This window comes from Agelaius phoeniceus, chromosome 7 (genome assembly GCF_051311805.1).
Source record: "Agelaius phoeniceus isolate bAgePho1 chromosome 7, bAgePho1.hap1, whole genome shotgun sequence".
Taxonomy (NCBI): domain Eukaryota; kingdom Metazoa; phylum Chordata; class Aves; order Passeriformes; family Icteridae; genus Agelaius; species Agelaius phoeniceus.
This window is the reverse complement of record NC_135271.1, coordinates 47,792,271-47,816,455: the sequence shown is the minus strand read 5'-3', so window position 1 is coordinate 47,816,455 and position 24,185 is coordinate 47,792,271. Positions and strand designations below refer to the sequence as shown.

Sequence of the window (24,185 nt, the reverse complement as noted above, 5' to 3'; positions counted from 1 at the left end):
AGGGAAGGAAGGTTTTGATCCATCTCAGCATCTTTCCTGTGCTTAAGTGTATCAGAAAAATCCATAGTGATAAACTCTCTATCTCTAAGAAAGTTTTGCTCTGAATGAGGTAATTCTGTTTTCTCTGGTACATCACCTCTCATCCCAGGGGGTTAAATATGATACACACAGAGAAGGCAAGGCAGATGTCCCTTGCACCAGTGCTCTCATTATAGAGATCTCCATCTACAGCTCCCCTGCCCTGGAGCAAAGACAAATGAATTCATGTCAAGAAAACTGCAAGACTTAGAATCATGGACTGATTTGGACTGGATGGAACCTTAAAGCTCATCTCATTCCAAGCCCCTGCCATGGGCAGGGACGCCTTCCACTATCCCAGGTTGGTCCAAACCCCATCCAATCTGGCCTTGGACTGGGATGGGATGTCACACTTCATCTCCTCTCTTTTTGTTTCCTTCCCTGACTTGTAAAATAAATAATAATTAATATTAAGAAGAAAATCAAAATTAAAAAAAAAAAAAACCACAAACATTTACTCCACTCCAGAGGATGAAAGAGCAGAAAAGAGAGTGATGGCACAAGTCCCCTAGGATCTGCAGTCCATGCAGAGAACTGTGCATACTCTTCCCAAGTGCAGCTAAATGACATTGTAAACACCTTTCTTTTCCATATTGGACACCCCAGGGCAGAGTCACTGCCTCCCCTCTGCCCCACCTGCTGTGACATCAGCTGGTTTCCCCATCCTGCAGAAGTGAGGTAGGTCCTCCCTAAAATGTGCTGGTCCAGCTACTACTGGCACGGAGTGAAGCATTCATGGTACGCCCTAAAGTAATCCCTAAGTGACTCTTACTACCCTGCATCCCATACCCAACTCTTTCTCCTTCTCTGTTCTCTGCTTCATGAGTTTCTTTTCACTTTCCTCAGTGTTTACTGTACTTTGAATAGTTCTGTGGCTACCATCCGTAGGAGAACCATGGGAACTGGCAGGCAATGAATGACTGGCATGCAAAAGGGGTTTTTTGGGTTTTTTCTTTCCCCTTCTTCTTCTACTTCTCCTCCTTGAAAACAACCCTGGCGAGCCATCAGATGAAAAAAATCCATTCTTCTGCCAGCTCCTGCCCAGTGCCAGTGTCAGGCTATTTAAAGCTCTCTGAGAAGTGGTTTGAGGAAAGGTAGCACCACAGCAGCAAATCTAGCTGCATCTTTCCCCTCCATATTAAAAAAAAAAAAAAAAAAAAGAAGAAAAAAAACCTAAACCAGAGGCTGCCGAGCTCTCTTTGCTACCAGGCTTGACTTAAGTTAAACATCCAAGCCCCTGACATAAATGTGCTCTGTAGGAATCTGTAATAAGGTACTGCAGTTAAAACTAGCAACTGCATTTTCGATGCGAGAGCATAATCCCCATTGTTACTGGGGAGTCTGGATCTTGCCACAACAGAGGGCTTTTTGTTATGTTACATGCCTACCAACCAAGTCCTTTTCTTTTACAGCTCCCTATGGTCGGGAAGGGGGAAAAGAGTGGATTTAAGTTTCCAGGGAGCTGTCGGCCTTTGTAATAAGGTACATGGCTCAGTGCTAGTTCACAAAGGGGGTTAGCAGCAGAGCTGTGGTGAACCATTCATCCTGCCAGCCAGCTCAGGTGAACGCGGCGCTCGCAGCCAAACAGGAGCATTGCTCAGCCCCATTCACCCGGTGCCTGTGCAATGTACCACAAGCTGGAAGCTGTTCATCGAGCCAGCGGGAAATTCAGGCGTTTAGCAAGTGCTGGAACCGAAGCTGCTGAGACGGATGGTGAAATAAACACAGGCAGGGTATCTTTCTCCTTTCTCATGCCTTTATTAAAAGTGATCAGCTCAGGTGGGGAAAACTGAAGGGTCCGCGCTCACGCCACCGCTCCCAGGAGTGACTCGGAGGAGGAGGAAGAGTGCAGCCTTGTCCATTGGTCTGTGGGCAGAGCTGAGCATTTCATCCTCACCAGAGCATCGGGAAAGATCCCTTGTTCTACTGCTTTGGTTTGACTCCCAGGATCCTGCCTCTAGCCAAGGTCCTCGGCTAGGGTGAGGGGCAAAGAAAGGGTCTCAGCGTCTCTGCAGGCTCTGGGCTTTGTTCCTCACGTCCAGACATCACTTTGATCTCTTAATTCTGTGTTGGCTCATTGTTTTTGGGGTCTTTTGGTAAGTTTGGTGGGGTGGCTTTCCCGTGGCATGCTGGCTCCGAGGCCATTTGCATGCCCTCTGATGTCCCCTCCTTTCACTGTCCCAGAAGGGTCATCCACCTGGCAGCAGGCAGGGTGTCACTGGACTAAAGGAGGAATTCTTAACCATCAACGACAGGTAGTTAACAAAAATGATTGGTAATTACAATAACAAACAGTTAGAACTCCACCCTGGCAGCAACTGGTCAGACCTGTTCACTCTGCAACTTTTTTTAAAAAAATGGCAGCTTTTTCTACTCATAACAGATGGTAATATCCAGAGCTCTGGAGCTGCGTGGAGAGGCCAGGCCAGGAGCAAGACTGAGATTGGAGAGAGAGGCTGGGAGTCACAGGAGGGTGGGATGAGGTGTTGCTCCTCTCCTCCTCCCTGGGAAACTGCAAGAAAAAGAGATGAGTTTGATTTATTTCCCATTGTGAACTTCAGGAAAAAGAGCAAAACTAAGAGCAGAATACACAAACAAAACAAAAGACTTAACCCTAAGGGAAAGGAAAAAAAAAAAAGAAAAAAGCCTATTCCCCGGGTGGAAATGTGATACTCCCCAGCTTGCCCACTATCAGCACTCTGAGACCCGCTCCCAGCTGCTCTGCATTCTTGGGTTTCATCACTCAAATCGGAATTGCAGGAGAGCGTTAACGCTGCCCGTGCTGCTCCTGCTGCTCCCCTGGCTCTGCCCCTGGGAGCGATGCTCAGCCACCACCAGAGTGATGCAGCCTGGACAGGTCAGAGCCCAGAGTCACACACACCTGGCAGGGCTACTGACCATGGGGTCCCAGACCACACACAAAAAAAAAAAAATTAAATTTCCATCAGGATGAAATTGTGTCTAAAATTGGCCAAACAAGAAGTTGTAGTGTTTATCCCTTTTGAGCTGTTGGGTGCAGGTGGAGAGCAAACCCATCAGCAGCCTTCTGATCCACCCCAGGAGCCCTGAAACAACAGGGAGGAGAAATTGTCCCATAAACTGCAGCTGATCACAACCTTTTACCTGAGATCATAGAATGGTTTGGGTTGGAAGTGCACTTAAAGACCAACTCTTTCCTAGCCCCCTCCCCATGGGCAGAGATACCTTCCACTAGACCACGTTGCTCAAAGCCCTTTCCAACCTGGCCTTGTTTGGTCACATCCCTCCAGTCATTCTTGACACCTCTGCTTCACTTGACAGCTCATTGAAAATATAAAAATAATTAAAAATATAAAGGTTGATATATATTAGTGATTTACAGAAAACATGGCACCCTGCCCTGTATTGAAATGTATATATTATTTCATGAAATCAAATAACATACTATTTGAGGGAACCAAGGCACCCTTGAGTGAAGACCCTTGCAAAGGAGAAAGAAGAAATCACTGCCTATCCATAGGGGGAGTTTGGTAGGAAATGATATTCCTTGTTTCCACTCAGATGCATTCTTCCCCAGCTCCACACTGCCCAAAGCCCCTGTGGTGCTCAGGACTGTTAGTGCAGCACGAGCGCTCAGTGCCAGAGCAAGTCCTGTTGATAAAAGGACAATAAACTGCTAAAGGTCTGCCTGAACCTTCTCCCCACCTGCTGCTCTTCAGGCTTTCCCTGAGGAGTGGGAAGAGCATCCCTGAGGCTTCAGCATCACCTCTTCAGTGATTTGGCAGGGCCACCTCCATCTTCCCATGCCAGGTGAGAGGGGCAGGGGTCACCCAGGCTGCTCATCCCCACCTGACCTCGCTGCCTCTGCTGACACAGCCAGCCCACCACAGCACTTCATGAACAGGGCATAGCAAGGAAATCAGACAGTGACCCAGAGCTGGCAGGGCATGGGGGGAGCACAGCTCCAACTCCAGCCGTGAGCCTTGGCTGTGGAGTGGGATTTACATAATAATTAACTCCGGTATTCTTGGACAACTCACTTTCTGTGCAACAACTGCAGATGATTCCCCCGTACACCCTTAAAAATCTGTCTAGCGAACAGATCCAAAAATCCAACACCTGTGTGTCAGCACGAACAGCTGTACACTTGCCACTGCTCCTCTCTCTGCAGAGGATGCCACATGCCAGTTGCTTTACTTAGAGCATGTGGGGAGGCCAATCCATTAGAGAGAGAACACAGCATAATTAAGAAGCAACATGCTTTCTTGTTCCTGCTGCCCTAATTTTTTTTTTAGTGTTTTTTTTTTTTTAAGTTTTTTTTTCCTCCCCCTACTTACTTTGTTTAAACAACTCCATCCACTTTATTCTGCTGATCTTCAGGCTTGCAGGGGTAGTGAACTTCAGAGGCAGGGTCTGTTTTCCCAAGTTCTCACAGCACTCATCAGCTGGCGTGTCAGGGTAGAGAAGCTTCCAGTTGAACTACATTTTTGCCTCTTTTTTTTTTTTATCCCTTTCCTTTTTTCTTTTTTTTTTTTTCTCCCTTTCCCTGAGAAATATCCTCAATAAGAAAGATCTTCTTGGAATAAATAACGGGAGACACAAAGAGTGCAGAATCTAAACACGCGCATTCCGCACGCTGTACGACGGCAACAAATGATTACATCCACCCTGAAACATCCACAGACGGTCATGTTTGTTTTCATTGCATTCCAGATATCAGTTGCAATCACTCTATATATATATTTCTTTCTCTCTCTTGCTTTGTGTGTGAGTGTCTGTGTTCCCTTTACACATGGAACAGAAGAAACATTTTGCTAAACTAAGCTTTATCTTCAAAACCTGTGCTCTGGCGATGCACACTGTGTATAAAAACGTGAGCTAAAAAGGGGGTTTAAATCCATTTGGAGCCATAATGTGAATTTATCTTCACATGAATAATTTGCACCAGTATTCCTAATTTGGCAAGCAAAGAGTGCAGCATAGCTTCACAAGCCATAGTACCTTTGTGCTCTTAATCCTCATGGGGCTACCTATACTTGTCTTTCTGTACATTGGATCAGTGCTAGTGGAGGTCTGAAAAGCATCTCCAGCAATCTTTAATTCATGTGATTAAAAATTCAAAAGAAGCCCTTGTACCAGCTGTTAAACTATGTTAGTAAGCTGTAATTCAGAGTTCAAATCCCAGCAAATTGAAGGTTAGGTTAACAGGATCATTCAGTGGAACTGCATTATATCGTAGCAACTAGAACAGTAGGTGGACTGTTTTATACATGCTCATTTGCAGAAGATAAACTAAGGATGAGCAAGCTCAGAGCACTGCAAACCTTGCCTTGGATTTATTTTCCCCCCTTTCTCTTTCTGTGACATGATTTTTTTTTAGAGCCTGGCAGATGAAACCAACTGTGGGTTTTGTTTAATCTTTGCACAGATAGAAGCAGAATAAAATCAGCATGAAGTGTTTTGTTTAAGATTATCTGGAATCTGAGCAATGCGTTTTTCATCTCTGGGACTAATTAGTTTAAATATTACAAAGGTGAAATGAGTTTGATGGTCTTAAGTCTACTGTTCATTGTCCTTCAGCAAATACAGAGAAAGTATATGAGAAAAGAAATCCACCTTATTTAGCACAGTTTGATATGCTTATTCTTTGCTCAGACTGGTTCCAAGGTAAACTTGCAGAAAGTCTGGAAGAATCAACCTTAAGTGCAAGTAAGGCTGAAAGTCTTATGTATGATTACAATTATTATTTATTATTAACACCACAATAGTCATTAGACTTCAGCTGAGACTGAAATGCTGTTGTGGGGAGTGTTGCATTAAAAAGTGACATTATTTGCTCCACAGTGCTTACAGGCTCTGCAGCTTTACAGAGCTTGCAGGGAGAAGGTGAGAAACAGGATGTAATTTCATCTTTAGTTTGCAGATGGGGAATTATGGCACAAAGTGTCTTTCCCAAAACCACACAGGAAGTGTGCAGAGCTAGAAGCTGAATCCTGATCTCCTGGAGGCTTTAACCAAAATACCATCCTTCCTGTCTATTGAAAGGATCACACATTATATAATAGGCTGTAAAGCAGACCTTTAAGGAGCCCAGACTTTAGATGTGGCCCTGTGCCTGTGGTACCCAGCAAAACAATTAGCCCAAAATATCCTCATAAAGTCTTGAACTCCATGATCTTAGAGGTGTACTTCAACCCTAACAATTCTGTGATTCACTCTTGTATTTCTGGTGACTTTGCTAAGGTGGGTTTTGTACAATAGAGGGAAACTGGAAAAGGAGACAAGCTGGTGGGAAAGGCTAGGAAGGGTTGATAACTTGCTCAGGATGGCAGGAGGGAGAGGAGCAGCAGACTTTTGTGGTTACAAGGTAATATTGGGGAAAAAATCTTCCCGATAAAAGCAGTCAGGAAAACTGTGTATTTCAAATTAAGAGGAAAAGATGCAAAAGGAGAAAATGCTGAGGACAAGAGTGTCAGGGATTCTGGTAGAGGCAAAGATGAACTGAAGAAACAGGTAAGGAGAAGTTTGGTAGGAAGAAAAGACAGGAGTTTTAGGACTACTCCTGCCAAAGTAGAGGAATTTTTGCATAGGTTACAAAAGAATCCAAATTTAAAAAATATATTTGCAATTTTGCCTGCTTGCTGTTGGTAAGATACCACCTAGTGAAAGCCCCAACAAATTTTGTTTTCTTTCTAGGGAGGCACTGACAGGTTGGAAGAAAGAAGACATCTGCTAATGCGTCTTTCGGCTGAGACGCCTACGAACTTTGATCGAGCAGCTCCTTTTAATTTCCCACCTGAGACAGCATTTCTCCTGAAATAACTGAGAGTCCTGGCCATTCTTCCCAATAAAGGTCTTCAAATAAATTTATAAAAACCAAACCAAACCAAACAAACAATTAAAAGCTGCTTGTGACCAGCAGGATTTCCTGCATGTGGATGATGTGTGGTTGGTTGCTGCCATTAAAACCCTCCAGTGACAAATCCCTCCCACTGTGGGTCAGATGTCATGTCTTTACACATGGCACTCCCCAAACAATTGTAATGCTACATCAAATACAGTGTTTAAAAATAACTTTGTCTAACCAAGGACTGAGTAAAACTTGTGAAGGACTTGGCCTCATAATTTGGAGTCATCATCATCAACAGGCTTTCACTTGGATAGCACCTTTCATTCAAAGATCTCAGAACACTTAATTTAATTAAGCCTTTCAACAATGCCATAATGCAGCCAAATGTTATAATAACTGCTTGTAGAGGTTTGAATCTGAGACAAAGAGAGGTTAAACGAGTCTCCCAACGTCCCAGAACGAATTAATAACATCGCCAAGAAGAGGCTGCAAAGCCTCCCTGCGAGCCATGCTGCTTCCCTCCTTTCCCACCCTGACACGGCTGGGTTTCTGTGCCCACTGGGCTGTGCTGAGGGTACCTCTGGAGTTCCCTCTGCTTCCCGGGGAGCCTGGGAGCAATCTGTGTGAGAAACAAGCAGCGATTGTTCAGCAGGCTTAGCTGCACCCTGACAGGGAAGGTGGTGATGGGAACGTCCTCCCCCCAGGAACAAGATGAGAAAAGGTCTCGCAGTGCTTTCCTGCACGCCACCACTTCCTCTGGGTTACCTTGGGAAGTGGGATTGTTTGCTGTTTTCCCATGGCTGAGAGCTGTGAGATCTTTTATGGTGCATTAATGGTCTCTCATAATCTGATTCCAAAAAGCCACGGCTGGGAGAGTACAGTCACCTTAGCCCCGTGTGGGGAATTGCCTCAGCCCTGAGGGAGGAACATCCTGTCCTCATACCGGCAGAAAACGCTGCACTCTGACTTTTTCTAGGAGGTCCCTTGCATTCAAACGCTGTCTCGTCCCGATTCCCTTAGCCTGGGAGATCTGAGCAGCATACAGGCTGCAGTGGTATGGCTCCAGGCCATACAGCACACACTAAGCATTACCATATGTCACAGAGGCAGCTAGACAAAATCTTCCCTGCAATGCGAAGAGCAGTGCTGGATCCATGTGCAGCTCCACCAGTTAAGACCAAACAGCAAAGGTTTTGTAAAACAAAATCGGTTTGGTTTACTGCTGAGCGTCAGCAGCTGCTTTCAAATTTACAAATGCATTTACTTTCTGCAGAACATAAATGAAAAGCAATTGATTTTCGAGCCACCTGCCAAGACCTGAGACAGGGATTTGTTTTTTCCCAGGCATTGCTGCAGGGTTTCAATCACCATGACCCACAGGTGGAGTGACCACAGGAAGGAACACTGGGACCTGCAGCTCCCACCCTGCTGCCAAAGGAGAGCTGGATCTCATGGATGTCAATAGCCCCAATCTCTGCAGAATTTGCCATTTATCACACCCAGGATTTCCCTGGCATGGAGGAGCTCCAAGATTAAATATTTGGCCCTTTTTGTTCTGGGGACAGGCACAAAAGTAGTGGAGGGGTACTGAAGGGGATGCATCATGCACAGGGAAAGTGGGGTCTCATCAGAAAGGCCACATCCCATATCCTCCCAACTCTACAATCTCACAAACACAAATATTTAATGTCATTCCCAGTCCCATATTTATAAAGGGTCATCTATTATCTGCTTCCAGTGGCTCCAAATTAAGCCATCTCCTGGGCAGGATTGATGCCACTCACTAGTGACTTGATACCTTCAATTTGAGGGTAAGATAGTTATTTGGGCTAATTTCCTAGTGGTAAAGGCCTGTGTAATTGAACAGTGTTGAAAATAAGTGAGGATGGGCAGAACTACAAACAAGGTCTGTGTTGCTGATGGTACCCATTTCACCAGGCCATTTAACCAAAGCCCATGCTCCAGGAATAATATGATGCTTCAAAACATCGACGTTGGCTTTTAAAAACAAGCCCCTGGTCCTTATTATTGAGAAGTTCAAAATGTGTTTACTGCAGAAAAATCAAAAGACAAAGAACAATTCCAATTGTATTTTTGAAATCTAATTATTTGAAGCATGATCTTGGAACATTGGGAGCTGAATGCAACAGTGTAAATTACACACAAATTCCTACAAAAAGGAAATTATGTGGGTTTAAATGACAGTATAATGGCTGAAGCTTATTTATATTAATTAAGCACATCAAAATAATATGTGACTGTTAATACATAAAACAATATTAAAATATAATGGCTGTTTTCTCTTAAAGGTTAAATGGTCTTGATTCTTTGCATGTGCAAATGAGTGTCATTGTCATTAATTGCTGTCATCTTGCTTGCTCACATTTCTTGGAAATGCAAGGCTGGGCACTTTTAGCATGCAAATTTAGCTTTAAACTCTTGGCCACCAGAGACCTGGGTCTCAGCAGGACCCACACAGGTAAAGCAGAGCCTGCAGATGAGCCCTCAGCACTGTGCACTGCGTAGCTCAGCTCACAGGCTCCACAGAAGGCTCTGAGCTCTGCAGATATTTCCACCCTGCCACAGTTCCCAGTCCTTACAGCGCACAACAAAACTCTCATCTTAAATTTATCTTAATGAGCTGAAATCCGCAGCCCTAACTGGCGTGCGCACGGCATGGTTTTAGTTACGAGATAAACAATTCACTCCAGCATCAAGGAAACATCGCTTAGCATTTTACGAGGCTCCCAAAAATGTTTGATAAACCCACCCTTCTGTTTGTTGCAACAGCTAGGGTAAAATAAACTCCCAGCACATCCATCCTGTGGCGGCCAGGCTGAGCTCTTTGTCTCAGCCCTGCTCCCACCCAACGCCCACCAGCTTCGCACCCAGCTCGGCCAAAACACCGCCCTGCAGGGCTCCTACAGGTGTTACATTTTTTGCTCCCCCCAGTGACCAGTTCCACTGTGATTGGACTAAAATAAAAATCTCCAAAAGCAATGTGCTGGCATGGCTGAGAACGTACATATAAGGCCGCTGAGGTCCGCACAGCGAGGATTGCACAATAACCCATTAAAATAAACATTTGCAACCACAGATAGCTGGACCGAAATCTCTGCTCTGATACAAATAACATCTGGACAACTTTTGTATGCATCTTCCAGCATAAAACACCCTTGAGAAAAAATAGAAGGCAAGCTAAAAGACAAAGGACCACTAAAGATTTTATTATGCTATGGGTGTGGTGCCATAAATTTGAGGGGATTCAGGCAAGAGTTGCCAAGCTTGAATTTAAACAGCATGTTGTTTTTAAAAGTTGTAACATTAGTGACGAACAAGTCAGTATTCTTACATAATTAATCCAGTGTGAAATAGAGTGACTGGAAGACATCCAGTGGTTTAAAAATAACTCAATCATCTTTAAGATCCACAATACTATAGGATTTAACATTAAGGCACAGGAAGTGAAGGCATCTTGGTACGGAGCATGCTGTTTTAATTCCACCAAAGCTTTATGAATTCAGCTTAACCCAGCTCACTGTACAACAGCTCTGGGCCATGCAAAGCCAGGGAGGTTCCTCTCAAGTGGATCCCAGGTTTAAGCACCAGGATTCTTCCCTCCACCAGAAAGAATTTTCTCTGGCTGGAGATGCCGTTAAAGAGACAAAAATAGGAATGCTCTTTTGTTTTGCAAAATGGTAATCCTTGACTGGGAAGACTGAGAGAAAAGACAAAGCTATGTGGGGAAGGTAATGAGAGTCTTCAGAAGATGTATAATCATGGGTTGGAGATGAATGGACTTCAGCATCCAGGGTTATTCCTTAGTGGTGTTTCCAGCTGGCAGCCAGCACAAGGGAGTCCAAACTGGAGACACAGCCTGAGTGGGGCTCAGTGTAATGATAAAGAAAAACAGCCAAACAAAACCCTCCTTCAACCTGGAGGCACCACTTACATTTGTAAACCGAGGGCCCGGTTCTTTAAGTTATTCCCATGAGAATCTCCAGCAAAGACACCTGTAAAAGTAAGATATGTCATAGTCAGTGTTCCTGCAGGCTGGATAAATTCTAGTGAAAGGTCCCTGGCCAAAATTGGCCCTTCTTAGAGAGGCACTTGACACACTGCTCACTCTGAAATCACAGAAGGCACCAAACACTTGTCCCAAGTGAATTTCCATATCTGAAGCATCACAGGCCTGCCCAAAACCCCAAGTCTGCACAAGGATATCATGTTCCTTGCAGCACAGAAGTTGGTGGGCATCCAGAAGAAGCTAAACCCTTTATTTGAAATCAGTCTCCAGAAAGCTGCTGGTCTGGATGAAGTAAGATCCAGCCAATTTTGAAGCATGTTTGATAGTGCTGAGCCAGATTTTGGCCAACTCTCCCATATCTGAGTCTAGTTACAAGCAGAGAACCTGTGTCACCTGGGGCCACCAGCCCGGAACCACCACCATGGGTCTAGCTGGACACCTCAAGGACATTTCATTATCCACTGCATCATCCCACTGTAAAAACCTACCAGAACCAGGATTGTTCCAAAGAATTTGTGAACTCCCAATAAAGGGAAATAAACCCTAAATTGGTGATGGAAGGTGACTCTTCCTCAGCAAAGCATTCCCACTTTCCCTGGCTTGACATAGAGGATGAGAGCAAATACATCAAAACTGTAATCTTGAATGATCAAAATAAATCACATACAATTGATTTTGACTAATGTAAAACTAACTGAATACATTTCTGGAAACAGTAGTTATGAATTAATAATAGTGATTAAGATGAATTAAATACACAGACTAAATTCTGCCCTACAACATGCTGACTTCCATGGAAACTGTGCGTGCACTTAGGGGCTGAGTCTAGCAAGTTAATTTTGAATTATTTTTATCTGTTGATTCAAAGTAGTTTGTTAAAAAGAGTTTATGTGACTAAATAACACGCTGTACCTATCAATGTTTATTGAGCTTTGACTATCATTTTCTCAAATTAACAGTGTATTTGCTTAACTATGCAAAAAGTGGCTTTGTGAAACTCATTATTGCAGGACTACAGCAAGTCTTGACTAAACAAGTGTGACTCAGAACAGTGTCTTCCTTTCAGTGGATAGGGTCACTTTCCAAGAATCATTAATCCCATCTCCTGTTTTGCACCTTGTTCCCATTTAGGTACCATGAAAAATTGAATCGACAAATTCTCCCTCTACTCTGATAGTATTATGTCCCAAATCACACCCAGAAATGTGATGAAAACTAAAATTTGTTCATATTTTTTGATATTTTGTTATATATATATCTCTTTTTATAAGCCTTCCCGTCTCGAAAATAGATATACTTACATGTAAACATATATTTTTTATGTATTTTATTTCTCTGTGTATATAGATGTGCATTTTCTCATATGTATTTGTCCGTCTCTATAACAGATTAATTCATTATGACAAACTTGTTCTTGGACTAGAAACTGTGTGAAATTTAGAGAAATGGAGTAAATTGAAATTCACCATGGGGCATTTCCTATGAGGATTAACAGAGGTACATATGGGAAAGAGAAAAGACTGTCTCAAGTTCAAGCCAACCAGGTGGAAAAATGGTGTTTAAGACTGGGCATGAGAACAGAAAGAAGGAAAAAAATCTATGGATGTGGAAGAAAATACAAAATGAGCAGTGTTGCCATATGGGTTTCTGGAAGGTAGCATGTGTCAGGTTAACCTGGTATCAGTTCAGATTAATTCTGATGAGAGCATCTGCAAAGGGGGACTTGTAGGTGAGCAGAGGAGAGCCTGTAGGTGTTGTCAGAGGAGATTAAAGGAGCTGGGCAAGCTCAGCCTGATAAATCAAAGGTTGAGATGCAGTTTCTGTCTATGGATAAACCAGTGGGGTTAAAAGAAGTGGGTAGAAGATTTGTAATTAACCCAAATATGAATGGATATAATCTGGCAATTAATGTGTTTTGGGAGAAGCCTGATAAAGGGGCCTGCAGTGTGAACTGTCCCACAGCTGGCCCACAAGAGCATGGGGATAAGGGATGGAAGAGAACAGCAGCCTCAGAGGCTGCAGGAGATGGGCCTTGACCAATCCCCAAATGAGATTATGAGCTGTGAGAGTGACCGAGTGCCCCTGCTGATCCCATCTTGTTAACTTTTATTTTTTTTGTATGGCTCCACAAATTTTTAACATTTACCAAAAAAAAAAAAAAAAATACAGCCAAAGTGACAAAGTTTATCAAGAGTGATAAAACCAAAATTTTTCCCATCAAAATTCCCCCAAAACATGGAAGGCTTTGGGGTGATCTAATTGTGGCCTTCCAGTACCTGATGGTGACCTGCAAGAAAGATGGGGGGAGACAATTTACGAGGGCCTGGAGTGACAGGACAAGGGGAATGGCTTCAAACTGACAGAGACTAGGTTTAGACTGGATATTAGGAAGGAATTCTTGCATGTGAGGGTGGGGAGGCCCTGGCACAGGGTGCCCAGAGAAACTGTGGCTATGCCATCCCTGGAAGTGTCCAAGACCAGGCTGGGCAGGGCTTGGAGCAGCCTGGGGTAGTGGAAGAGGTCTATGTCCCGTGGCAGGGTTTGTAATGAAATAATCTTTAATACCCCTTTGAACTCAAACCATTCTACTATTCTATAGTGGAAAGGAAAGGAAAGGAAAGGAAAGGAAAGGAAAGGAAAGGAAAGGAAAGGAAAGGAAAGGAAAGGAAAGGAAAGGAAAGGAAAGGAAAGGAAAGGAAAGGAAAGGAAAGGAAAGGAAAGGAAAGGAAAGGAAAGGAAAGGAAAGGAAAGGAAAGGAAAGGAAAGGAAAGGAAAGGAAAGGAAAGGAAAGGAAAGGAAAGGAAAGGAAAGGAAGGGAAGGGAAGGGAAGGGAAGGGAAGGGAAGGGAAGGGAAGGGAAGGGAAGGGAAGGGAAGGGAAGGGAAGGGAAGGGAAGGGAAGGGACGAGAAGAAAAGAGAAGAGAAAAGAAAAGAAAAGAAAAGAAAAGAAAAGAAAAGAAAAGAAAAGAAAAGAAAAGAAACAAAAGAAAAATAATAAAGTAAATTAAATATTTTCTTTTCAGTAGAAAATTCTCTCTTACATTTGTTTCTAGAGGCTCAAGGCAGAAAAGAGGATGCCTGGATGGGATTTATGCCTCACTGTCACTGGCTGGCCTTCTCCAGAGTGCTCAGGACATCACAGGGTCAGGGTTGGCCTCTGTGTTTCTGGTGTTGAACAGCTCTTGGTCTCACCTCTTGCTGAATCCTGAAGACAAACCATGTGGTTGGTATCTCTCTGCTGGATGCTAGCAGGAAAAATGTTTCCTCATCCATAGGGATGTCCCAGTCCTCCTTTTTGCCACAGACTGGACCAGAGCAAGGCCTGGCTCACGGCAAGGACGTTTAGAATGATTTCTTGGAGGTTCTGATGGCTCTTCTCCCTGGGAGCTGAGGGAACGGGTTGGGCAAATGTTGCTCCATGCTCATAGCTGCTCTTACCTTAGGCCAGCTGGGTGCACCAGATGCTCTAATTAGTTGACCATATCAGGACTTTTCCGTCAAAATTACTTTTCTAATAGAAAATGTCCTCTCTATGCAAAGGAAAACAGTATTTGGCTTGAAGAGTTTTCTCTCTATGTCACTAAAATTCAGCTTTCTTTTTAACTGCTTGAATTTTTCAAATCAATTTCAGTTTTATCAGCAACTTAAATTGTGAATTTCTAAAAATATGATATTTTTGGAAATCCTTTCTTATGAAAAATGTTGTGGTTTTCAATTTTCATCCAAGAGTTGGATTAATTTCTTTTCTAAAACCAGAAAATATGTAATGGGCAGGGATTTCCACTTTCTAGCCAGCCATGGCTTTTAGTGGTATTATTATAATTAGTTATTTTCATTCCTTTTATGTAGAACCATTCATAAATACCCTAAATCGTAGCAAGGAGTACACACAAGTAATTTTTTAAAGCACAGGGCAATGAAAAGCAGAATCATATTTTTTAACAGAAAAAAAAAATCAGTAAATTAAAACTTTGGTTTGAGATCAGAACTTGTACACCAGTGAATTTACTGGACAGGATAGAAGGTATTAAAAGCAAAGCTTTATAGTGAAATAATGAGCCTGGAAATAACTAAATGCATTTAAATGTTCCCAGTGGTCCCAACTTTGTGAGTTGCTAACATGTAGCATAAAGAGAATTAAACTTGGCCCTTGGTCCTCATGTCAGGGAAGGTTCTCCCATACAATTCCTAGATGGATACAAGCTGCATCTGACACAGGAGCTTGCTGCTGATTGAGGCCAATGACAAATCAGACAAATTAGAGGCCAGTGACAAATTAGAGAGAAACATCCATCATAAAATCTGGAGTTTTCAGGACTCTGATTCTGATTGCTCCTTGGAAACAACTAAGAAAAGAGTTTGCAACAGTGGCCTGGTATCTGCAAGTAGACACCACAAAGGGACAGCTTGGAATTCAAATTTTTAACACTGACCTGGGATTTAGATGCCAGGGTTCGACATTCCTATGTGGACAAGTAAAAGAAATCCAGGAGGGAGTCCCCAAGTGCAAAAGGCATATTCAGAATGAGGGACAGGTTTGTCGTGGGTGTCTCAGATGTTAATCCAAGTACCCACCATGGGAGCCAGGGACAAGCCAGGTGTTGATGCTACATCTGGATTCCCCTGAGCAGAACATCTGTCCTACAGTGGTTCAGCACACAGTATATGCAGTTAAACATGATGGTCCTGGAGCAGGCTGATAGCTGGCATTAACATGTGTGCATTTATAATTAAAGTTTCTGTAACTCTGTGGGTCCACAGGTTAGATTGACTTTGGCAAAATTAAACTGAGAGCATGTGGTTGAAAGGTTTGCTGCTGAAATATTTCCTTTCCTCATCAAAGCAGCATTAATCTATGGTATCTCTGAATAAAGGTGGTTAATAGCACTTTGAGAAAGGGCACTCCAATGCTGACACTGGTTTTGGTATAAATTATTCACTGAACCTGATATAAGCCAGGAGCTGGTGCTACCATAGTTTGTGCCCAGCAGAGAGGAGTCTTAGAAGCTGGTAGGAGACAAAACATCTTTAGAGGATGAACTAAATTTCATAAAATCACAGAGGAAGCCTTGAAAGGCTTGGGGTGGAAGAGGTGTCAAAGAGCATCTCATTCCATCCCCTTGCCAAGGGCAGGGACACCTTCCACTACCCCAGGCTGCTCCAAGCCCCATCCAACCTGGCCTTGGACACTGCCTGGGATCCAGGGGCAGCCACGGCTTCTCTGGGCAAGCTGGGCCAGGGCCTCACAAACCTTTGAGAAAAAAAAAAACATCCTCCAAACACCAAACCTACATCTCTCCCCTCTTTTAGTTTAAAACTCTTCCCCCTTGTCCCCCCCCCGTCACTGTATGCCCATGTAAAAATTTCTGGAGTAATGAGTGAAGGGGAAAAGTAAAAATGAAAATAGTCCCCAGGATAGAAAGGGGAAAAAAATTCCTAGGTACTATATTGCCTTCACCATTTGCAGTGGGAAGCCACATGAGTCACCCTGTAGCATCCCCATATGCATGTTAAATGTTCTACCCCTAACCTTTGCTGAAATCAGAATGAAGAGAAAAGCTTCAGTCCAACCATTAATAGGAAAAGTGATTATTTGCCTTTAGAGAAGATACCCACTGAAAAATGATGACATTATGTGCTCTTTACAGGGATGCTGCAGCTTTTATAGATGTCTTGGTACAATTCATTTCTGGGAACTGCGTGTGAGAGGGTTTTACCACTGTCATTACACAGAAGTGCTATGGCTGGGCTGGGAAACCTGCAGCATCTTTGGGGTTGAATCCCCTAAATGCAGCTGAAGAACAGCTGAAGTTAAGCTAAAGGCTTGGTGGTGAGAAAAAATTTTAAGAGTGTTTCCACCTGGCTGAAAGTGAAAATCTGAGAGCAGTGGCCACTGAAGGTACACAAAGGGAAATGAACTTGGCTTGGGAATTGGGGTTTGCAGATCAAACCAGACACTGAGCCTGCTTCAAAAATTTCAACAGTGACACACCTACTGCTTGTGCCTGTGCAATCCACGGCTTTGCTTCTTTGAAATAATACAAGCACCCTGTGTTTGTGAATTATCTAAATGCAAGCTTAAAACTGCATATATGGCTTATCCTTAAAACTGCCCAGGAGAGCCATGTAGCTCTTTCTGAAGTGACAACATTTGTTGAAAACATAACTTCATTAGTTACTCATAGTTAATAACCAGAATAGGGCATTTTTCCCTGCTTCAACACTGACATTTTTTACACTCTCAGTTTTCACTAATACCAAAGTCTAGACTTGCTCAGCACAGCTGAGATGAAATATTTCATGTGATATCAGCTTTTTGGCAGCCATTGGATTTGTGTACCCATCAAAACTTCATCTTCTGAGAAGAGAAAGAATTAAGAAAAAGTCATTTACCCAGTTAATTCTGTAACTATCGATTTCAGTGTAAACCCCTTCCTCTTTATAAGATTAATTTAGTTCTTCCCATGCCCCACAGAAAAATCTTGTGCCCAGAGAAAAGCTGCTGTGAAAGGGATACAAATGAATCTACTTAGATAATTGTAATTCCTGTCAGACACTGGCACCATGTAGTTCATGTTTTATCATAAGAGATCAATTTCTAAGGTTTAGCCATCAGTCTAAAGAGTACAAGACAAAATTTCACCCCCGGGACTGTAAAGAAGGCAGGGTTGACTCCAACCAACAAGATTGTACCTGGGACACGCAAGATCTTTGAATAAGAGAGATTTTTTGCACCATGAGAGTAAAAACATCTCCATAATCTCGTGGTGTTAGTTTTGAGCATGTGTTTTTCTATAAAGTGAGGATCTCTTGCCCCTGTGATCCATCAGTGATGGGTAACCAAGGCAGCAGCCATGAAACCCTGAGCTCTGCATTACAAAAGCCTGCCCTACATTTAAGAAGTAACATCAAACAAAAACCTCACCAGTTTCATGCATTATTGTAGTGGAATCACAGCACAAGGATTTCCCCCTCCTCTTTTTTCTAATCAAAGACTGATTAATTAATTCTCATTATCTCCATCTCTGTCACAAAGATAGCATGGTGACACTGTCACAAAGCTGTTGCAGTTTGCCTCAGGCATGGCTGTAATTTGGTGGTGGTTGAAGTGATCACTCAATATTTTTGTGGGTCTCATCATCCCCATGTCCACAAAAAACACTCCCAGAGAAGAGCTGTGTGCACCAGGAAATAGGTGGTGAAACCAGTATGAGCCTCACTCTGCCCAACCTCCAAATTAAAAGAGCAACTCACAGCCTCAGATATTCCCACAATTGCACCAAAGGTAGTGTCAGACCAAGTCAGGGAAGGAACCAGCTCAAAAAGGAAAAAAAATCCCTTTTGCACAGCAAAATGTATTCAGGGAAAACTTCTCAGCAGCTGCTGCTGCTACTGGGACAGAGGGAAGAGTGAATAAACCCTCTCTCGCAGCAGACTGCAGAGCAGCTCCCGCTGAAAGGGACCACATCAGGAAGCAGTGCTCACCACAGCCCCATCAGGGTGAGCTGGGACAACACCACGGCTGTGGGAGGACCTGGAGGACAGCTCGTTACTGTCAGTAGGGGCTGAAAGCATCCATGGACAATTGAAACCACATGGCACCAATCCCCCTCCAAGCCCAAGGTTAGCGCTGATCCAGCTTTCAACTCAGCCAGCTACATAAACCAGACGAGGTGCAGCGAACAATGGCTCACGCGGGTGTCCCAGTTTCCACCAACAGTGTCAGCCCCACTGCTGGTGACTCAGTTTGTTTCCATCATATGCTCTTTAGTGGCCTCTGGCAGCTTTATTTTTCACGCTCCTTTACCAAGTGAACGTTATCCAGCGGCAGCGCGATGAGAGCGCGCACGGAGCTCTGTGTGCAGATCATACCTCACAATTCCAGGTGTGAGGGTTGCTCCTCCTCTTCCCAACCCTTCTGGCTCGGTCTTGGCGCTCAGCTCAGAGCATGACATCGTCCCATTCCGCTGTTCTGTAAAGCAAAATGAACCAATAATAGCCGTGTAGAACATTAACAAAGAAATGGGCCAAAACCAGATATTTATCCTATGTATACATGTACCTGCCTTTTATTCAGAGCTGTGCTACATCATCTTTAGTGTAGAAGTAGCAAAGTACTCAGAGCAAATAAAATAAATGCATATCTGACCTCAGTGAAAAAAAAAAATTCTGCTTTCTCAGTGTAACATACCGTAACTTGAAGTTTGCTCTCCCAGCATTATTTGTTTAATAGAAATATTTTCTGTACCACCTTGTTCTGGCAGAAAGTCAGAATTTGCATTTATATGAGGTAGTTTATCAAATATAACATACAGAAGTCTGTTAAGTACACATTGCATTTTGTTTGTGAGAAAATCTGTTTGTATTTAATGTAGTTTTTAAATTAACCTTAATGAAAGCTTCTGAAAATTGTTGTTCTAAGCATTTGAAATATGCAACAAGAACTAGTGGAAGACATAAACATGTTTTCCATTATATGTTATCAGATAGTCCAAAATTACTACAAAAAGAATGTGGGACTATGTTAAATTAGAAAGATAAGCAAGCATTTAGTTAAAAGGCAAAGGTCTTTAGAAGAGCAAAGCATCTGACAGTTAACCCCAACATCTTGTGATCTCCTACCAAGAGCAGGACAGCACTCTCAGAATACAGTAGGGTGTTTTAACCACATCCATGGCTAAGAGAGAACAAAAAAGAAGTTGTGTTTCACAGAAATCCCATGGTGGGTGTTTGTTCAGTCAATATTTACAGAGTGGTAGCATGGCCATGGCCATTTTTAAAGATCTTACTCAACCACTATCAAATATGGTCTGCCCACAGTATTTATTGTCTTTTGAAAAGAACCAAACATATGAACTTCACAAACGGCCTTAAAAAAGAAATAAAAATGTGTAATCCCTTCAATTATGAAAATAGCATTTTTTATTGTCTTCTGCTGTCTGCTGATTTAATTTTGTCCTTTGACGGGCTGCTTTCTGTTAATAGTCACAAGGGTGGCTTCATGAAGAGCATAATGTAAGGAGCAAAAATCCCATTGGTATTATGGCTTTCTTTCCATCTTTTCCTCATATATCCAATTAAACATATTATAAAGAATAAAAGGGCATTGTGGAAAAATTGCCAAACAAGGACAGGCATCAACAAGACTTTCAACATATCATGTGAGGAGTGAGGCAAGCAGTACCTAAGCAGCTCGTGGATGAGTTGTTGTTACAATAATCATTCAAAAAGCAGCAATAAAACCATCACTGGTAATGATCAAGTAAGGGAAGGAAAATCTGACTAGCAACGTTGTCTTACTATTCTGGTAACCCTTTGCATAGAGAAAACTCAGTCAAATCAGGTTTTAATCAGGGTGATATTTTTCTGGAAACTCTTCCTTCCCAACACATTCTGGCACTTAACCAGTGCTTGAATACCATTCCCACAGCAAGTCTCGAGTCAAGCTTCGTTTTCATAATCAGCTGCTCTGGAAAACAGGGAAATCAAAGGGCTTTTCTCAGAGTACCATTGACTTCTCTGAGAGATAAAAAAGGGAGTAATACGCAGTCACCAACCAAAGTCTTCAAGATGAAAAGTTCTAAGCTCCAGGTGCTGGAATTATGCACGAATCTGTCCAACATAAAGGCCACCTCCACTGAGCATCAGAGGCTGCTCTTTGACTTCATTTCACTTATATTTTGTCACTAACACATTGGAAAATTGGATCATTTTCCATTTTACTTTTGAGCATAATATAGGCAGGTCAATCCAGCTGTCATCTAGGTCATGGAATACTGGAAATCCTGTTTTGGATCATGTCCTCAGTGTCTCGTTTAAAGGGAATGATTTCCTATAACTGAGTTACAGAATGTTGTGCTTGTAGGGTGGTCACAGAACTCCAGCTCTGCTTTGCATTAAAAGTGGAATTTTTAATAGCCAGGGAGGAAAAAGGAGAAAGAATTGAGAAGCTGCAGTATGAACATTTTGCATTAGAGACCAGCCCTAAATGCCACACAGGCCCATTGCCTGTCATGTCCAGGGTTCTGGGGCTCTTTTCAGTGATATCAGACAAAGGGTGGGTTGGAAACAGAAAGTTTGGGAGAGCCAGCCTCCCAAAGCCCTCCACCCTTTGGCTTTCCTGAGTTTTCTTGGAGGTTGTTAACCAGACATTTGCAGCCGTGAGAAGCGATAGAAGCTCTTGGATATTGCAAACTCCTCATTAGGAGGAGAGAAACTCTAAAAACTTACATTTCATGCTTTTGGCTTCCTAACCGAGTCTGGAAGGTTTAAAGGGCTTGACTCAGTTTCCCATGTTTGCAGGCTCCACACTGGAGATGGGATGGGGGATGAACAGAGCTGTTGTAGGAATGCTGAGAAGCCAGACTGGGCAAGGGCAGGACCTCGGAACAATAGCAAAGAACTTGGAGACATCTTCCACAAATAAGAAAGTTCTTGGCATACGCCACAGCCATGCTTAGGAAAGTTTCCTGAGCCTTTCCTAAATAGCTAAAGGAGATTCTTTTCAGGCTTTTTTTTTTTTTTTTAATTATTATTATTATTTTGAGAGCTGGAATGAACAGAATTTGCATACTCTTTCGGACGCTGTGGGGAGAGAGATGGAACCAAGATTTTGTGGATAGGCCAAAAGATAATTAAAGCAATTATATACTGCAAAGGAATATGTTATTCTATTCCTAAAGGAAGACTTTTGGCCAGATAGAACTGATGACAAATATTTATTTTCTTCTTTTGGCATTAATAGTCTTAGTAGGCAGTATTAGGAACACTTATCAGTATTCATATATGGTATTTAGGGTGGCATTTTTTATTATGTTTAGTGCAGAATTTTTTCACACGTTAATAGAACACCCATTTGTTTTAAGAAGATATTAAAGCATGGCTAATGGCAGAAAATAGGAGGAGCAGAGGTTTGGGGCAACTTTGGGAAGATCTGGGGCTGAATCCCTAAAGCCAAACCATGTAAGTTCAACACAATGGGGAGAATTACCTGGGGAAAAAAACCCACTGGAGCTGCAGGGTGATGGCCCGTGGCACAGAGAGGATACAGAGACCTTTGAGCAGGAAGCTATTTGGCAGCCTGTGTGCCTGAGCTGGCAGAGAGCAGCCAGGAGCTGATTTAGTCAGTGGGTAGGAGAGTGAGGAGTTGAGAAAGCGAAGGCGGTCCCAGTGAACTATCAAGAAATACCGATCCCGAGTTATTATGTAACATTAGGGTCAGAACTGCAGATAAGAGGCTGATGCATCACAGCCTTAGCAAACAGCCAGTGTTAATATGTTTGCATAGATAAGGCAGATTTGGCGTGGTGCACGGGCATAAAAATGAGGAGCCAACACGAGCTGAAACGGAGCTCAGAGCACCACTGCCAAGAGATGTAATTCTTGTCTTCATCTCCTTTGAATATCAAGGTTTATTTAGTTTACAAACATATGGGTTTTCAAAGCTATTACAACTGTGACATCGATTTAGAAGCTACAGACATGCAAGAGGTTAAGATTAGAGCTGGCCAGGAATTTTCTTACAAAACAGAATTTTGCTTTTTAGCCAGGATTAGTTAAGACAACTGAGCCTTACAACATCATCCTGCCAGGTGAAAAAATGACTCACTTGACAAGCACAGTGCTGCTGGGATGAGTCCTTTTAAACTGTGTATTTACATAAACATTTATGGGCTGTTATGTTTATTAAGAAAAGATGTGATAGGCAGAATTGCACCTTTCAGTTGCTCAGGCGAGGGGAGGATAGCTTGGGAGCCACTACCTTCCTTGGATTTATTAAAATGGTGAGGAAACTCTTGGTTCTCTGTACAGCAGGGTGGGTTATGCCTTCATGCCATGCCTTATACCCACTATAACCTAAGGTGTTTCAAAAGAGCATCAAAACAGAAAAAATATAAATATTTTTATAACAGAACTTAATCAAAACTGACATCTAGAAACCAAAATACAAAATAAAATAAACAAAGAAAAACTTGCTTCATAAAAAATTCTTTACTGGAACAAATGCCCAAATATTAAAATAAGAGAATCACAGAATCATTTAGTTTGGAAAAGACCTCCAAGACCAATGAGCCAAACCTTAATACTACTACTACTAATAATAATGATAATGAACAACACATCTGTCCTTTTAGCACACTAAAGCTCCTGCTACAAAACGAGAAAAGCAGCAGAGCCAAATCATCACTGCACTCTCAATCAAAGAATTTTGAACTTCAGCTCAATTCACTCAGATGCTGGGGATTATTTGGGCAGAACCTGAGATTACAAACCAAAGAGCACTGAGCAGCACATGTATATGCTCCAGTTATGAAAGCTGCTTAATGATTAAAGTCAGCTATGCTAAAAAAAAAAAATAAAAAACTGCAAAATTGATGTTGAGATCTGAAAGTATGTCTGTGGATTGACAGGGCAGAGGTTAAATCCAGATGAGGGTCACTCAAGCCTGGGGTTAGTCTAAATGAGTTCAGCATTAATGTTGGAAAATCCTGGTGCCGAGCTCACCACCTGTCTGCTGCGGAAATCTGAGGTTCAGCTCAAACTTGAGGGTTTCTTGCATTTTCAACACTTATGTGCTGCTAACCAGGGAGGAGGAAGAGGGTAAATCTGGCTGTTCTTTCAATTGCTGCTGCCATCCTAAAATTACTTTTGTCTGCTGCCTTTTAAAAAGGCACCATTTCTCATTCCAGTGCAACAGGAATCTTGTACTGTGCAAATATGACAGAGAGCAGGGCTTTAAACAGTGAATCCTGTCAGGAAAACACAGCACAACCTTCCCACTTTTGTTGCTTTTCTTTTCTTACACATATTTCCTTTATATTCTTATTTCCACTTTTTTTGCAAAATAGGTCTGTAAAAGCCAAAGGAGAACTGCCAATTTTCAATCCCAGCAGTGATGACAGAGCAAACATTTAGGTCCTGATCTCAACAAGAAAAATGCCTTACAGGCTCAGAACTGAGCTTTGTGTTACATCAAAGGGTTAAAATAACCAACACTTAAAGGAAAGAGGAATAGATCACTTACAACACATATCCCATTATTTGTTGAAAACTTGTAGGGTGGATGTAAGCTCGTTATCATTCACCAGAAGATAAAATTTGCTGCAGAAGGTACACACTTTGCAAGTGCAGAACAGCTAATCTCAGACCACTAATAGATTTAACCTTGTATATTCACAGATATTTAAAAGTGTTATGGTTTGAAGGTCAACTCCACTGTCTCCGAGTACAAGGAAAGAAAAGAAAGGAATAA

At 42.5% G+C, this 24,185-nt stretch overlaps 1 long non-coding RNA gene across 1 annotated transcript in view; it reads right to left on the bottom strand.

Moving 5' to 3' along the window:
- Positions 1-1,805: 1,805 nt before the first annotated feature.
- LOC143694465 (uncharacterized) overlaps positions 1,806-24,185 on the bottom strand; it is a 41,285-nt gene continuing 18,905 nt past the window's right edge. The window contains exons 8-10 of the long non-coding RNA XR_013182950.1: positions 18,806-18,905; positions 10,860-10,920; positions 1,806-2,590 (exon numbers count right to left, since the gene is read on the bottom strand). This is a non-coding gene — a long non-coding RNA (uncharacterized LOC143694465). The remainder of the gene's footprint in view (positions 2,591-10,859; positions 10,921-18,805; positions 18,906-24,185) is intronic.